Source organism: Nothoprocta perdicaria, unplaced genomic scaffold (assembly GCF_003342845.1).
Source record: "Nothoprocta perdicaria isolate Ctin4 unplaced genomic scaffold, notPer1 scaffold_1, whole genome shotgun sequence".
Lineage (NCBI taxonomy): Eukaryota > Metazoa > Chordata > Aves > Tinamiformes > Tinamidae > Nothoprocta > Nothoprocta perdicaria.
In genome coordinates this window covers 2458697-2474795 of record NW_020454093.1, presented here as the reverse complement: position 1 = coordinate 2474795, position 16099 = coordinate 2458697, and the positions used below count along the sequence as shown (strand labels likewise).

The 16099-nt window shown below is 42.5% G+C and overlaps 1 protein-coding gene across 1 annotated transcript in view; it reads right to left on the bottom strand.

The window, feature by feature from the left end:
- The window catches only part of MAP1B (microtubule associated protein 1B), a 73957-nt gene that overhangs the window by 47198 nt on the left and 10660 nt on the right, over positions 1–16099 (bottom strand). The window contains exons 2-3 of the mRNA XM_026036185.1: positions 13173–13178; positions 11939–12042 (exon numbers count right to left, since the gene is read on the bottom strand). The gene's annotated coding sequence lies outside the window, so the exon portion shown is untranslated. The remainder of the gene's footprint in view (positions 1–11938; positions 12043–13172; positions 13179–16099) is intronic.

Here is a 16099-nt window from a genome sequence, read left to right as displayed (position 1 = left end):
AATCAATGAGGGCAGATTCCCTCCTGGCACGCTTGGCAGAGCAGGCCTGGCTGGGAAGCTCAAGCAAGCTGGAAAGAATAAACAGGAATTACAGCCCTGCATTGAAATAACCCAAATCTGGGCTTGTGTGCAACGCCTGAGTATTGCACTCACCGACAGTCTCTATGTCACAGAGGGATAAGCTAAGAATTAAATTCCAGGTCTCTTGCTTTGAGATGCATCATTTGTTTTACAGTCACTTGGGAAGTCATACATTTCTCTTTCCTCCCTAAGAAAAGGCACAAGGTCACACTGGGATTTAATTTGCATGGATAAGTATTTTTAGATAGACAATATTGAAATACTTTGTCAAACTATATGGCACTATATTCCTAGCAGAGTCATATCAGACTTTTTCCCCTGAGATAGCAGAAAAAAATGAGATAAACTAAATTTGACAAGTGAGTCATAATCTACTTGCTTGGTCTTAGGCTTTTTATTTCATGCTGTGCTGCAAGTTCAGCAAGGCAGAGGAGGAAGCTCTACCTGTCTTGGTGCAGTTATATCACAGCTTTAAAACAGAGGAAGTTTAGCTCTATTTGAGGCATTCTGACAACATACCAAAAAAAGATTTTTTGTAAGGCACATTTACCACTTTTTTTTCCAGATATATTGACAGCACATGTTAATTCTCACACAAATATATCCACATCTATAGTGGTCACATTTTTCCTCCACTGGCTCTGCAGAGTTAATGCAGTGTTAAGCACTTTCATAAATGATCACTCTCTGAGGTCTTCAGATTGCAAGCGCCATCACCCTGCTTGAACCACACTCTGCTTCTCCTACGCTGACCGCAGAACACCCAAGTCTGTTGAGCTCCTCTCACAAGGGGGSATTCATCCTTCAACACAATGTTCCAAACAGTTGCCCAAAATTTAAACATTAAGCAAAATTTCAGGGCAATATAGAAACATCACACTAGGTAGTACTAAAAATCTCCAGACAAGTATTTATCCTGCTTTTTTTTTTTGCTCATTTATTGCACTGCAGTAAGTACAGACATGGAGAATGCCATCTTCTGGCAAAAAGGTGCATAAATGTTAGGCAAGCAGTTTCCAAATAATGGAAAGGGCRAGAAACTATATACTGTGGGCTGTAAGCTTGTAATTTTTAGTTGTCCATTTTTTTGAAATCCAATAGTCATAATTGCATGATATAATACTGAATTGTATGCAGAAACTTTAGCCAGAATGAGTTTTGAGCCTGAAGACCATTACAAATTAATTTTATACTAGAAAAGGACAGTGTTTGAAAGAAGTAACAATTGAAAAAGAAAGTTGCTGCAAGACAGATATACTTTACTTTCCTCTGTCTCCTTTAATTTCAYTAGATCTCAGAAATAATTCTCAGGAGTTCTCTGTAAGTCTATAAGCCCTTGACATCAAGATCTGTTACAATATCATATTATTAACAGTAAATCTGTTTTTTATTATGCTGTCAGCTACAGCAACCACAGCTCTGAGCTTTATACAGCCTTCTTTAGATAAGCATTGCATTTCATTAGATAGAATCCCTGATTTTATCATAAATAACCATCCAGAAGGAGAATATATCTCCTATTATGACAAAATATCTCCTATAAGACAAAAGTGTTTTGCAAGCAYGGTAGCAAAATTCACTTAAATTACATGAATTTAAGACTTCCTTTATCATTTTTAAAATTTGTTTTCCAGTGATCATTGATTGCATGTTTATTGGTCTGGTGCAGCACATAGCTAGATGGTCTAATGAAATGGAAATGTCCTAGTCCTGAGCCAACAAGGTGAGTAGCCCCCCTCTGACAGCAAGAATGGCCTAGGACAGGAAGTCCTACCCAAATATTTGGTGGGGTTCACAATCTACCTAGTCTAGATCTAATCTGATCACTGCCTTAACTGTGGTATTGATCACAGACAGAAATAGCAGCCACCTCAGGATGATTTATTTATATATATATGTATGTATTTATATGTGTGTATATATGTGTGTGTGTATATGTACACACACATATACATATAAAATACGCATTTAAAAAGATATAATTTTAAAAAATTGTTAGAAGCAGCYTCTAATATATTTAGTGGCAGATGGGAGGCAGAAACAGAATGAGGCAGAACTACCAAGTGTCACTTGTAAGCAGGGAGAATCACAACCACAGTTTCTTCTAAACTCATCTCTTAAAAGGGTGGAATTTAGTTTTTCTGGCAGCTGCAGCATAGCCAGGAAAGGCAGCAGGCCTGCACATCCCTGTGCTGACAAGCTGCCACTCACATTTCAGCTTGACTCACTGTGGTGTATAGGAAGACTAGAGGAAGAACAGGAAAGGGAAAAGGAACAGGAGTAAGTGTCATCTAGAATGAATGTAAGGTTCTCCGTAGGCTTGAAAACATCTGCTAATATCAAATCTCAGCATTTCACTCAATTTGTATGCTATTCTCCTCTGCTTTCTTAAGAGTAAGTTGAAGGAAGAACTGATCAGGAAAGGGAAAAAATATTTTTTGATGACACCATCACAGGATAAAATCTTTGGTCTGTGCTTTGTCCCTGCAGTCATTGTCCTTGCAGAGACACCGAAGCCATCTCTGAAACACGACAGCAGTGTCTTGCCAAGAGGCTGCGGCCACACAAGCACAGAGGTGACCAGGAAGCCTGTCCCTCCTGAAGGGCTTTTGATAGGGCCCATCACCGAGATGATCATTTTGCTCCCAGGGACTGAAGGCTGCTGCTGCCTTGTGCCTGGCTTGCTTTAGGACTGGCTTTGAAGAGTAAGTCTACACAGTCTGAGGAAATCAGACTTTGCAGAACACTTTGTGTCGCATCACTCCTGTGCTTAAAGCTACACAGTTGGGAAGGCCACAAACCTGCAGGGTACGGACTGCCCAGTAAATGGGTTTCTGCCTGCACTGAAGGAGGACCACAGCTCCTCCTCTCCTCCCAGCCCATTAATACAACCAGATCTTCCCGTTTATCATGTGGATGGAGACCTTGCCGACATTTTCATTTTATGTTAATCTCCTACTTGACAGGCAACAACATTATGCCACCAAAGCTGGAAACAAATTGTAATTCCTGTTGTTAATTCCTTCCTGTTACAAGATTTAATAGATATGGAGGGTTGCTGGGTGCACAAATATTCCCACTRGGGATTTTGCAAGAATACACTCAGTGCAACCAAACTGTGCGATTGAGACAGTGTCGAGACCAAAGCATCCCTTCCCTACTTCCACAGGGCACTTCACATAAGTAATACACTGTCTCCATTTGGATTTCCTTCAGCAAGTTCCATGTCTTCCACAATCCCATGTAAAAGACTGCTCTACATTTGATCCAGCAACTCACATTGTAGAAAAAGAGTTAAGCAGTAGAACATTTCAAGCTTTTCTTATACACAGAGGATTCAAATATAAAAAYAACAGCTTTCTGTAGCACTTATTGCAAATTCAGACAGAAAGATTAAAACTCATGAAATTGTTAAGGAGTACTGAATGCACAAAAATCTAATTAGTATTTTAAAAATGCAAATCTTCTAAGTCTAATGAACTTTCAGAATCTGAGCTTTGTAGCTACTAATGATAACTTTAAGAAAATGAATAGAACTAGACAAATGATTATGAATAATGCCATTAAATTAGTAGCTGCAACAAGCATTAAATCCTATCTGGACATACTCTCGCAGATATTACGTTTTATACCTACTTGAAGTACTATTCATCTAGGAAATAATTCTGAATTAACCTTTTTAGTCTGTGTAAACTCAGTGCAGTCTGAGAATTGTGCAAGATTTTGTGGCAGTCTGATGTTATGAAAGCATCCTGGATGGCCATAATGCACCATGCTGGGGTGGGCACCAGGCATTTCAAAATCTGAAGACTAGAAGAGCGAGAACTTTCAGGGGTCTTTCTAGGGGACCAGACACCAGACTTCACCCCAGAATTAGTTCCCAGAAGAGGGGGGAAAAAAGTCACAAAAAAGATTAAAGTAGGGTTTATCCTTTTCCATTTTTTTWAAATCTTTTTTTCTTTCATCTTATCTGCTCAGTATGGATGAAACAGTTTCCCTGTTGTTATTTTCTCACCTTTAAAGCCAGGCAGGCAGCTTCAGTTGTTCCTGAAGGTCTTTCTGAAGGGCTCATCCTAGACTGGAGTCCTACTTTTGCTAAGAACTTGAACTGAGAGACCTTCCTATCCAAAACAAACTACAAGACTCAGTAAGGGCTATCTGTGATTCAGGACATTGGAGCTGAAGCCGGGGTTGGACATTTTCCAGAAGAGCTACAAAACTATCATGGAGCTGAAACAGCTTCCAAATACTGCTCAGCTTGAGTGGGAGAAGTAGACTTCCAGTGAAAGTCCCCACAGCTCATTAAAGTCACTCAAATTACACAGCCTACAGTTATACCACCAAGAATAGTGCATGCCTCCTTGGATTTTTTTTTTTAATTAAATAAAAATTCCTCCACTTCGCAAAGTCCTGGTGGGCTGAATCTCCCACATACAGATATGCAAGAAACATGCTCAGAGTGACACATCTCACCATTATAGAGAAGCATCAAAGACTGAATTACATAAAGCTGCATCAAAATACTGAATTTCACACACAAACAAGCTTCTTAATAGAATGCTTAGTTATTATCACATTCRTTTATATTAGATTCCTTTTTGTCATCATTTTTTCCACTTAATTCTGTATCAGCAACTAGGTTTGAACCATAAATAGACTATTTACAGGCAACAGAAGAGGCAGGAACCAGAAGAGACTTGGTGTCTTTGAGTCTGTGACCACAAGCCACCAACATTTGAACCAAAGGCATCAGCAGCACTTGTTTTGCTTCTTAAATATAGCAAGAGATTGCAACCAGAGACAGCAAACCTTGCAGTGAAGTGTGCCAATCCTCCTGCCTTTCTGGTGGGACCATATGGGGGGGGTGATGCAAAAGCACGGGGCTCTTAACAGAACTAATCAGCTTTCTATTTGCGACTAACAGTGAATATCTTCCTTACCTATTCATAGGYGGTGACGTACGAAGGGATATTCCCAGCAGCAGCCAGATGGGAGCCCTTGGACTTGCRGCCAGCTCTTGAACTTGTCTCCTGGGGCCCTTCCTGCATTTGCCCCTGCAAGAGGCGGGACGGATGAAGCTCTTCGTGACTGCTGGGGCAGTCACAGCTACATATGGCAAGGGGCAACKTGACACGTGCCAGCCTTTCTACTCAGTTGGCTGCTCCTGGGGAAGGTCAGGATGGCTCTCAGCACCGAGCACAACACAAGGCTGCTCACTGCAAATGAAGTATCATTCTCATCCAGCAAGAAAATGGTCTTAATCTCCCTTGTCTTCCTTTTAACAGCACAGCCTTTGCTGTTAACAATCTACTTTTAAAATATTATAAAATATTCCTAGAAATTTTTAAGGCTTTTTTAAGGCTTTAGCCAAAGCCCAATCCATTTATTTCATTGGCATCTGCATCAAGTCTTTTTTTCCATGGTAAAGCTTAATTAGAAACATTTAACATTCATCTCAGGTGACTGATAAACTATACCTGAAAGGAATGGACAAACATATGCAAATAAAAAGTATAAATCATAGCAATTTAAAAAAAAAAAAAAGAAAAACTGACATTTGAGAGAAACATTGCCTGTGACAACCAGAAACTAGATGAAAAATTGGCAGCAATGCTCTGGTTATACATTTATTGCAAAACTGTGAAGGAAAAAAAATGAGAGGTTTCACCCACAGATGATACCAGGCAAGGGTCAAGAATAAAATCTTATTCAAACCCTCAGTTTTAGATATCCAAAGTGTTGGCACACAAAAACTGAGAATTCTCAGAAGGGATAAATTAAGAAATATAATACTGTAAGCATTTCTAAATAACCCTTAACACAATAACTCCTGTGAATATATCATTAGATATGCTGAATTATCCTCCTAATAAGGAGGAATGAGGGGTGGGGGTTAAATTTCCTAATGGAATTAAAATTCTATCATTATTCAGCTCACTACTAATTTAATTCTATGCCTCTGCTACCCTCCTCACATAGGTCAAAAACCTATTCTAATAAAATATGAGCTGTTCTAACACAGCAAACTCATTGTATGCTCTTGTGATACAAGGCATTTAAAAATAACACCTCAATAATTTTGCTGATTCACATTAACAGCTTAGCATCACCATGTACTGGTGCCTTAGCAGTAATGTAAATTCATGCTAATTTTCTTTGAGATCATTCTTGGGGAAAAAAATGGAAGTCAATGCCAGGATGATTGTCATTTAAGTACAATAATTTATTCACCAAAAAAGATAAAAATCGCTTATTAGTACATCTCTGGGGTTTGGATTACTATTGAAAAGGGAAGGTTTTTGACAATTCCTGTACCTAGACACAGCAGCCGCTGTGCAGTAATCCTCTCCTGAACCCCTAGTTCCTTGCACACAACAGCAGTGAGCATGAGCAGCCTCAAGTGTCCAACATCCACCAGCTCGGTGCCATCCAGCACTCTGGGACAGCGAGCTCAGCCCAGGGCAGCTCACTGTTGAAGTCCCATTCTGCCTCCATTTGCCTTCTTTCAAGACACAAATACTTTAAAAATGCAAAACAAGTCTGGTAGCCAACTAAAATTAACCTCTCCAAATATACAATGAGTCAAAATGACTCTACTTGGTAGCTATTCTAGCTACCACAGTCTCCAATAGAATTATATTTATAGAGTGCTCCTGAATGTGCATACCAGAGTGCTTGAGTTCGCAAGCTGAATTAATTCCTAAGTGCAAAGGGACAAGTCTCTTGCAAGGGGACTCACCTCTTTTCACCCACAGGACTATACAGGACACTGGAGACCTCACAGCATCCAGAGAGGTGAGCAACCAGACTGACCTGGGTTACTCCAGGAAACAGCCAGAAGCTGAGGTACCACAAGTTCCACAGGAACTTAAGAAAACATTTGTTGACAGTGAGGGTGACAGAGCCCTGGAACAGGCTGCCCAGAGAGGTTGTGGAGTCTCCTTCTTTGGAGATCTTTAAAACCCGCTTGGACGCAGCCCTGTGCCCCGTGCTCTGGGTGACCCTGTATGAGCAGGGGGTTGAACTAGATGACCTCTGAGGTCCCTTCCAACCTCAACCATTCTATGATTCTATGATACTTGGCTGTAGGGAGGTATGAGGAAAAGGCAAATCTGGCCTTGCTTTAATTCTTTTTCATTTGTTTCACTTTAAATTACAGATTTTGCCTGTACTACTTTAATAAAGCACCTGTCATCTTACTCAAAGAATTTTAATTACAGTTTTCAGTAGGACAGCATCAAATCCCATAGGATTTTATCCATTGCTCTATGAACTCACACTACAAGCCACCAGGAGCAATATTAACTGGATGCAGACCCCCTGACAAAGGCAATGAGTTGACACCATTTTGGCCAACTACAGAGCTGCAGGTGTCCATGTCCAAAATGGACAAATAAGGTGATTCTCCACAGAATAGCCATAACTCATGCCTGTAATCTTTAAAACGGCAGTTCTCCAACTGAAAGTGCTCAAGTTTCTGCTGGTTATGACAACTCTTTGAGAGAACAGTCACCCTTCACAGAAGGAACATATGCAAGACCGTCCTCACTGCTCACTCAAGTGGCTGCTGAGGGGACCCCAGAGACCTCCTGCAGATTAGCGAGGTGCCCCCCAGCTCCAGGCAGGCTGGTTCCAATAAACCCACAGGTGCAGACAAGGAAGAAGTCCCTTAAGCCAACACGGTCACCAGCTGCTGGCTCCTGGGCAAAGTGGTGAGACATGTCTCCTGCAGATGAGTTTCCTGGAGAACAGCAAAGTACAAAGCACTCACAATACATGGCTCCAGYGTTGCTTCTGCTCAGAAAAAAAGGTCCAGAGGGGTGACTAGCTATTGAGCAGCATTTTCAATAAAGTGGTCTTCATCTAGGCAAGGACTTGAACTTACACCAATACAACAGTTAAGTGTCCCCRGGTGGAAGCAGAGGACAAAACAGCAGGTGTGGACACCTTGCAGAAGGACCCTTAGTGGTTCCCTCCCCCTCACAAACCCATTTACTCCCTCTTTTGTGAAGGAGCATATTCAGCTTCTTGCAGCTGAGACATTTTAATTGAAGGAGGCCCGGTAGGAACAGCTGCAGTTTCCACAGAGCTCTTTCCAAGGCTCCCCCCTTGCCTTGCCTCATTTCCAGCTACACAGCCCCATTTCCAGCACGCATGTTTTACAACTCCTCGTCTGATTCCCCTTTTGTCCTTGTGAAGTTGGCTTTCCCGTAAGATGGAAGTTATCTCCAGCCCACGGCCGGGAAACAAAGAGGCAAGCGCTGGAGTGCCCATTTTAAGTCCTGCTGCCTGTTGCCTTGGCAACCAGCTAATAGGCCCTGCTATTCATTTCTCGCAGCACCTGACAGCAGCATCGCTGCAACACCGCGAAGTGCTGAGGAGCTGCTAACTCAGCCACCTCACCGGCTATCCGAGAGGACCTGCTCGCATTTCCCTCCAGAATCCTGTTTTTCAGGCAATGAGAGKTATCTGTGAATTGTCCGAGCGCTGAATATAGGATGCAAAAATACTGCCAAGATAATCCCCTGTCTTCATAAGAGCAGAGGGGATTGGGCTCCGGGTATGCTCCAACATCCATATGCATATTGCTATTCACTGTGAATGGGAAGGATTAAACCTCAAAATCCTCAAGTGAAAAGCACACACACGAGTGCTCCGACAGGCTCATTTACTCCCCTGGCCGGCATGGTAAACCCCAGGCAGCTCTGTAGGGACCGGGTTAGCCCTGTTTCCCAAGCTTCCTTTTGGGAGAAGAGTGGTGCCCTTTGCACTGCTGCTGTGCACATCCTGAGCTCTCCCAGCAGCACAGACACCTACTAAACTGGCAGTGGGTATGATTAAACATCACGACCAGACAGGCTTTGTCGGTGGTCACCCTCACCATGCAAGCGGCTGCGCAGACACCCCAAGTGACTCTGCCCTTCCCCAAGAGTTAATTGTCCCAATGATTGAGGTACACAAAGGGTTTGGTGTCAAAAGATTGYGAATAAAGGCTGTTGTTTAATCACATCCCGTCTCACATAGCGCAGGCTACCCTACCACCTTGGAGGAATACTTCCCTTGCAGAAAGAGAGTCACCTAGTTACTCAAATTCCACAGGATTCCAAGTGCACAGCCATAGCAAAACTAATGCAGCCAGCTTTGCAGGTTAAACATTCACCAAAACCCAATGCTCAGGTATTAAATCAAATACTCTGAAATTTTATTAGCATATGGCTACAAAATAAAAGCCTCCTTCCTATGAGAGCACGGAGAAGACAAAGGAGTCTCATGCAGATCCAACATCAAAGAACTACAGAGACTAAAACATTGCCCTCTAATCTCTGCAGTGAGAGTCTGATGCCAATGGGCTTCTGTGCAAATAATCCAGGAAGAAACTGGTCAAGAGGGCTAGCTTTATTCGAGGATGCCCTTTATTTTTTTTCCAGGTTTAAGACTCCCTAAATGCTCTTTCACTATAGATTTTGGCAGCTTATTGTTTAAAGATTGAGCAGCGCTGAAAAACACATTCATTACTGCTTGTCATAGAGATGCTGATGAATTCCAGTCACATGCAATTAAGCTGTAATTCAACACAATAACACACTAAACAGGCAAGTCTAGACAAATAAACAGCTAAAAATATAATTCCTAGCAAAAAATTCCTAGAGGATTCTATAATCCTTCTATTGAAAGAAAGAGGTACATAAGCTTATACCATTTATTATATGAAAGCACAATTTGCTGTATTTTAATTCATGCAATGCTCTCAAGAAGTAATATCCAAACAGGACAGCTAAAATAATGACTACTGAAATSATTTGTTAAGAGAAGACAGAACTTTTCTGGCTGAATTTTTCCAAGTAAAACATATGCATATTAGAAGTGAGGTGCATTGACCATTTATAACCTTTAAAGGTAAGTCGTGCTAGTTTCACATATCAGAATACTCCCACTGTAAAAAAGGACAACTGGTGTCATCTAAAAGTTGAGTTTGCCTTGTGATATTTAAATCAACCTGAAAAATACATATTTTAGAATTGAGCTTACTTTCATTTAATTCATGAACTACATGTTCTGCCCCTAACTGTTCACAATGAATATTCTTGCATAGATTCTGCTATTTTTCAAATCAAGGGAAAAATTACAAATGTTCCCCCACCTACTGCTAAATTTGGCAATGTTTATGCCATCTCTCCCCATATCCAAAGAGTTTGCTGTAACTTATGCTGCAAGAAGAATAATTATTTATGCAGGTCATTTTGGTACATTATTCAGGCCTATCAGATCAACACCATCATGCTAGGAAAACATCGGGATCATTGTCAAGAGTCATTATCTCTAAAAACACAATGTAGTATTATGATACATTTCACAATCCTCTTCACCCTACTTAAGTCTCATTTTAAGGTCGGAATTTATAATTAGTCAATACTAGGTTAGATCAGTCAATGTGCACATGTGCACAATGATTCACCACTGAATGTAACCTATACTACTTCAAGAAGGCTACACAGTTTTTATCTGAAAGTCAGTTTCACGCATGCATGTTCAGTATTTATAAGATGTGTTTCCAAATATTTGATTCCCTGAAACCAGAATAAAACATAATTTTACACTTCATATCTTTTTTTTATTGGTATAAATCCTTTAAATGGAGGACAGGTTTGAAAAGAAAGGGAGYAGAGAAGACTCATGAACCCTGGAAATTTTTAATTTTCTCATAAAAGCCAAAGAAGAGTCTTGTGTTCACAGCAGCTCACCCCTCAGCTTTTCATACCAAGAAAGAAAAGAGCTCAGAATCACCTGAGCAGGAACACTGGGTTTCAGTYACATTCACACAACAGCAGCGATGGCAGTTCGGGCTCTACCAACACTACAGAGTGATGTTCTAGGGGGGAAAAGGCCCTTTCAGCAAAGGAGGAATGAGCTGTTATTTTGATAAACAACTGTCTGCTCTTCGAGACTGCCATGGATGAGGGCATCAAGTGGCTCTGGTATAGCCCAAAAGCACAAGTTTTTTATTGGATTGCTTTATGGTACTTGCAGACCTTCCAGCATCTGCGCATTTTGGGGGACTGAACAGCCAAGGCATCCCAAGCACATGGGATGCAGTTTTGCCTGCAGCAGATACACCAAGGCAGATAACCTGCTGAAGAAAACCTGCAAAGAAATGCCTGAATTGCATAGAAAAGTGCTAGCTTTGGGTTCCCCACCATTACTGCTGAGAAGTGAACACAGCAGGGATTTATTAGAGGGCTAGTTATCACTTTCTTCTTCACCTCATCTCCTGACCCTAAGGTCACTACCAGATAGTTTTCAAGCAACCCTTGGACGTGACCTAGCAAGGCTGGTCTTAAGTGACAAGTTTCCACCTCAACATCCACTGCTATAGGGGCAGGACAAGCCACAGATTGCCCTCAGTCTGGGGCATGGAGGATAAGTCACTCTTACCTCTTAGATGATGTCAAGAGAAATGAGAAGGAAGGAACACTGTGCGTGCACGCGACACGCACATCAGGAACAGCTTCGGTCCCCGGCGCTATTAGGCTGCTGTTACACAAACAAGCTGCTCGCTCCGAAACCACGTTGCACTTAACCTCAGTGGGGCCCTAATGCTAACATCTACTGCCAAAGTAATCAGAGCAGTATACATGAAGCTAAACTGGAAGCCTGATTATTTTCAAAAGAGTTCAAACATTTCCTTTTGTCAGAAAGTTAAAAGAAATGGTAATTTTAGGATAAAAAGTATTAATTGTGAAGAACTGTAGGAAAAAAGTGGGCCATGCCATACCTGTGCATATTTATTTATTTTACTTTTAACAGAGAAAGAAAAAAAATACTGTGACAAGACTTGTAAAAAAATGAAGAAACTCACCTCGAACTTCGGGAGAAAATCGAGCTGAATGGCGAGACACGAAAAGTTTAAGTTCTTGATCCAAGTTGCATTCAACTAAGTTTGTGTCCCATGATCGGATGCCTAAAATTCAAAACAAAAAACACATCCAGCTTGATATATGAGCACTGGAAATTTTCACCAAGTACTTCTGAATTTACATTCATGTTATTTACATGTTTCTAAATTTCAAAGCCAGCTTCTCTTCCCGTTGAGACACACGCAACTATTTTTTTCCACCCCAACTTTCTATGTACTCAGGAGGAGCACTTTGGACAGGGATGAGACAAAAGCAAGAGCAATTCATTTTTTTGTAAAAAATAATTGAGCATACTTCAGCCACATTATGAAAAGTTATTCATGTCCCTAAGTTGACTTTAATTRACTTTAAAGTAGCAATACAGTGATGTGCTGATCAATATCTACCAAACTGGAGAAGAAAAAAGAAGCTTTGATTACCTTAGCCATACTGCAAGACAATTGAGGGGGAGGGAAAGCATCATCCAGCATGTTGCAAATTAATATTTAAACACAAAGTATTAAATTGCTGACTCCTTCATTCAAAAGCTTTGAGGCATCTCACATTTTAAATTAAAATTTAAGTGATCTTTTATTTATGAAGTATCATAACTCCAGTTTTCTTTGAGATTTAAAAGTGCTATGCTTGATCTTTCTTCATTTAAAGAAAAATAAACTTCACAATGCTACTCCTCACAGTAAGAAACTTGACACACATGCTTTTAAGCTGCATGAGCGTTAAGGACAGAAATTTAATGGAGGAAAAAATTCATGGTGGAAAAAAMTAGTTTCCTAGCATAACAATTTGMTGACTAAATTAAAAAAWAAATAGAAGTATGTGATCATGCTTCAAGGTTTTTCTGCAATTTTCTGATTATTTTTGAACAATGAAGAGTAGGCAACTGCAGCAGGGGTAAGTCCAGGCACTGCTGCCATTTTGAACACCAACTTCAGCAATGCTCCTTCTTTTCCAGAGGGAATGCCAGCAGATACATACAAATCAGCATACACATACAGGAGGGACTGCAGGCTTCCAGCGGCCACTTCCCACATTTCTGACTTTGTCTTTGAATGAAAGGGAGTCAAATCACTTTTGGGTTTGGTAGATGTGGAAACGAGAAGCCTGAGGAGGAACATGGTCAAATCCTTTCTGCAATGCACACTAACTCTTCTGCTAGTAACTGCCAGGATTTGGGGCCGCTCGCTATTTCATTGTTACCTCCTCATCTTTCTTGGTTTTTCAGGAGAACAGAAGTGTGAGGTTTTGTGCAGAAGCAGCCATGCTCTAAGGTTAAAGGCAATGAGGGGAAGGAAGAAGGGGAAGAGTGGAAAGGCCAGAGCCGCACTGCAGGTCTCCTATTGTAGATCTCAGTAGTTTCTTCATGCAMATAAGATCCATGTTTCAAGAGCCAAAAACCTCTTCAAAGAGGACTCATCCAGTGCTTTTCCTTGACAGTGTTCCAGTCATGGTGTGAACATGCTTCTAACTGGGTTATGCTATCAGCTATTAAGTAGTCAAAATTTTAAACTCTAAATTTGGAAATACAGTATTGTCAGTATGTTTCATAACTGCTAAAGAGGGAAAAAAACTGAACTCAAATCAGCCACCTCCACTTCCTGACTTATTCATCATTGTTCAGAAGCGTAAGCAGCAAGTCTTTTCTTTGAGTCTTCTTATTTTCATTTCTCAAAAAAATCTCTTGGCCATATGGTGCRCTTTTGGGGCGTAGTTTTGGCAGACAAATGCAGCTCAGCAGGCTTTAATGTTTTCCAGGTGTTGGAATATTTGAGAGCAAGAAAGTAAAGATAACGTAATAGCACGCATGTAGAGCGCGTATGAAAGCCAGGATTGCAAACCGATATCGATCACGAAGCTGAAGAACATTGAATAAATGAGTACTGAACTTCAAGAAGCTGGAAGATAACAGCTCACTTGTCTCCAACAGCAAGCTCGTGAGGGGAGACTAAAAAGCTTCCTGGCAGCCAGCTAAGCGATGTGGACTATGATTCAGCAATGTCACTAATGGCTGGGGCTGATCCGCCACCCCTAGGCTGCTTTTGTTGCAAATCAAGTTCGTGGCAGGGATAAAATTGTGGTTAAACAAAGACAGAGTGCTGAGCCAGAGGATATCCAAAATATAGGACTCAAAGGAGAAGAGAAATAGAGAGGAAAAAAAAGGAAGAAAAGAAATAAGAAGAAAAAAGAGCCTCGGCATATCACAAATATATTAGTCCTAAATACTCAAGCTGGGGTTTGGACAAAACATCCCAGATCTGTAGCTGCATGATTCAGCATTCTGGATGTAGAAGTTATGCAAATAATTGAGTCAGTTTAGGAGAGAACGAAGGTAAATGTGGAAGCACAAATCCAAGGTCAACCCAATGATGCCAGTCTACAGCAGCATGGAAGCAACTAGAGGAGAGGCAGCTGAACTGGAACCATTTCCTTCTGCAGCCTTAGGAGCGCAGTGCTGCTAGACGCAGGACTAGACAGCAGGCAGGGCACACCCAGCAGCATTTGCTAAGACAGTGGAAAGATCTTGAAGCTTTCTCTGCTCTTCACTGCCTCTGCTTTTTTTTTTKGTGGATGGTAGGGTAGAGGATTGCCCCATTAAGGAAACAGCTCCTCAAACAAATTTAATTATTGAAAGCAGCAGCTTGCCAAGCCATTGCCTCTTCAGGATGCTTCAAGAAATGACTCTGCACTCCGCCAAGTTGCGTAGCATCACGCCACCGATGCGTTACCAGCAGATGTTGTTTGCTGTGACACGTTGGTCTGCAGTTCGGTGCATGAATCCACAGTTTTCAGTGCGGATGCTTATGAGGGACACCAGAGAAGATATTGAGGCAAGGGCATTGAGAACCCTAAATGCATTTAAGACCCTGTTGAGAACAGTGGTTGAAAGAAGACATTTTTTCCAGACTACAGCACACTCTCCAAAGAGAAAAGGATGAGTCAAGCCCATCTTTGCCTCTCACACATGCAGCTTCAGAAGCCCAACGYACTCATCCAGAACAATGCACCTCTACATCTGATCAAGTTCTTTTTCTTCCTAGCAGGCAAAATCCCAATGAAATCATCTGACACCAGGAGCAGTGAGGTGACTTCTAATCCAGAAGGATGCATGAACAGGCCACAGCATTCCCTGTGAATAACACCCAGCCCAGCAAGGGGCATTTTGCTTTGTGACGGGAGGTAGCAGCAGCAGGGCTATGCAGTGGCACTGTACAATGGAAGCGTCAAGAAGAGGGTGAGGAGCRGTTCTTCAGAGGAAGGGTGGCACCAGATATCTTCAGAGCAGAAGTTTTGTCCAATTTCTATATATTTTAGCAATTTAACTGAAAGGCAGCCCAATCCATTTTGACGCAATTGGAAGCTAGGCAAAAAAAAAAAATTCGCAGGGTGCAGTGCTGAAAGAGGCTCTGAATGACAAAGCATCTGCCCCTGGCGTCGTCCACGGGAGACAATGGCAGCGACAAAGAGGAGCAGGTCGCGATGCAGCTGCCCAGCTGCGACCAGGCAGCCACTTCCCAGGAATATCGTGGAGAAGAACCAAGGGCAGGGCGAGCAAAGCGGGGCTGCTTGGGGAAACAACAATAGGGAGCCAAGGACCAAGTCCTGGCAGGAACCACACCTACACGGCAAGGCTGCCGCCAGCTCCCCCGCGCGGGGTCTTTCTGCCCCGAAACAATGGCATTTTCCCCATCTCACTTTGTATCAGCTCAAGACAAAATACACGTTTCAAAGCCAGGTCCCCGTCGAGTTCGGCAAACTACAGGGCTCAACAAGCGCTCCCTTTGTGCATCACGCCCCTGCTGCGGCACCAGCGCTTTCCTCCTCCTCCTCCCCGCAGGCGCCGCGCTCTTTTCTTCTCTTTCTCCGTCCCCTCCCACCCAGGGACCGCTCCGAGGGCTCGGACCGGGGCCGCTTGGCTGGCGACCTCTCCTCGCCTCCGAGGGGAGGGCGAGCACGCGGCGAGCCGCGCCGGGACCGCAGCGGCTCCGCCAGCCCTCGGCGCCCGCAGCAGCGGTGCTGTGCGGCAGCACGCGCGGATGGCGGCGAAAGCAGCGCGCGGGGCGCGGGGCGGCGGCGCGGGGCCCTCGCGCGCCCTTTGTCCGCGCGGG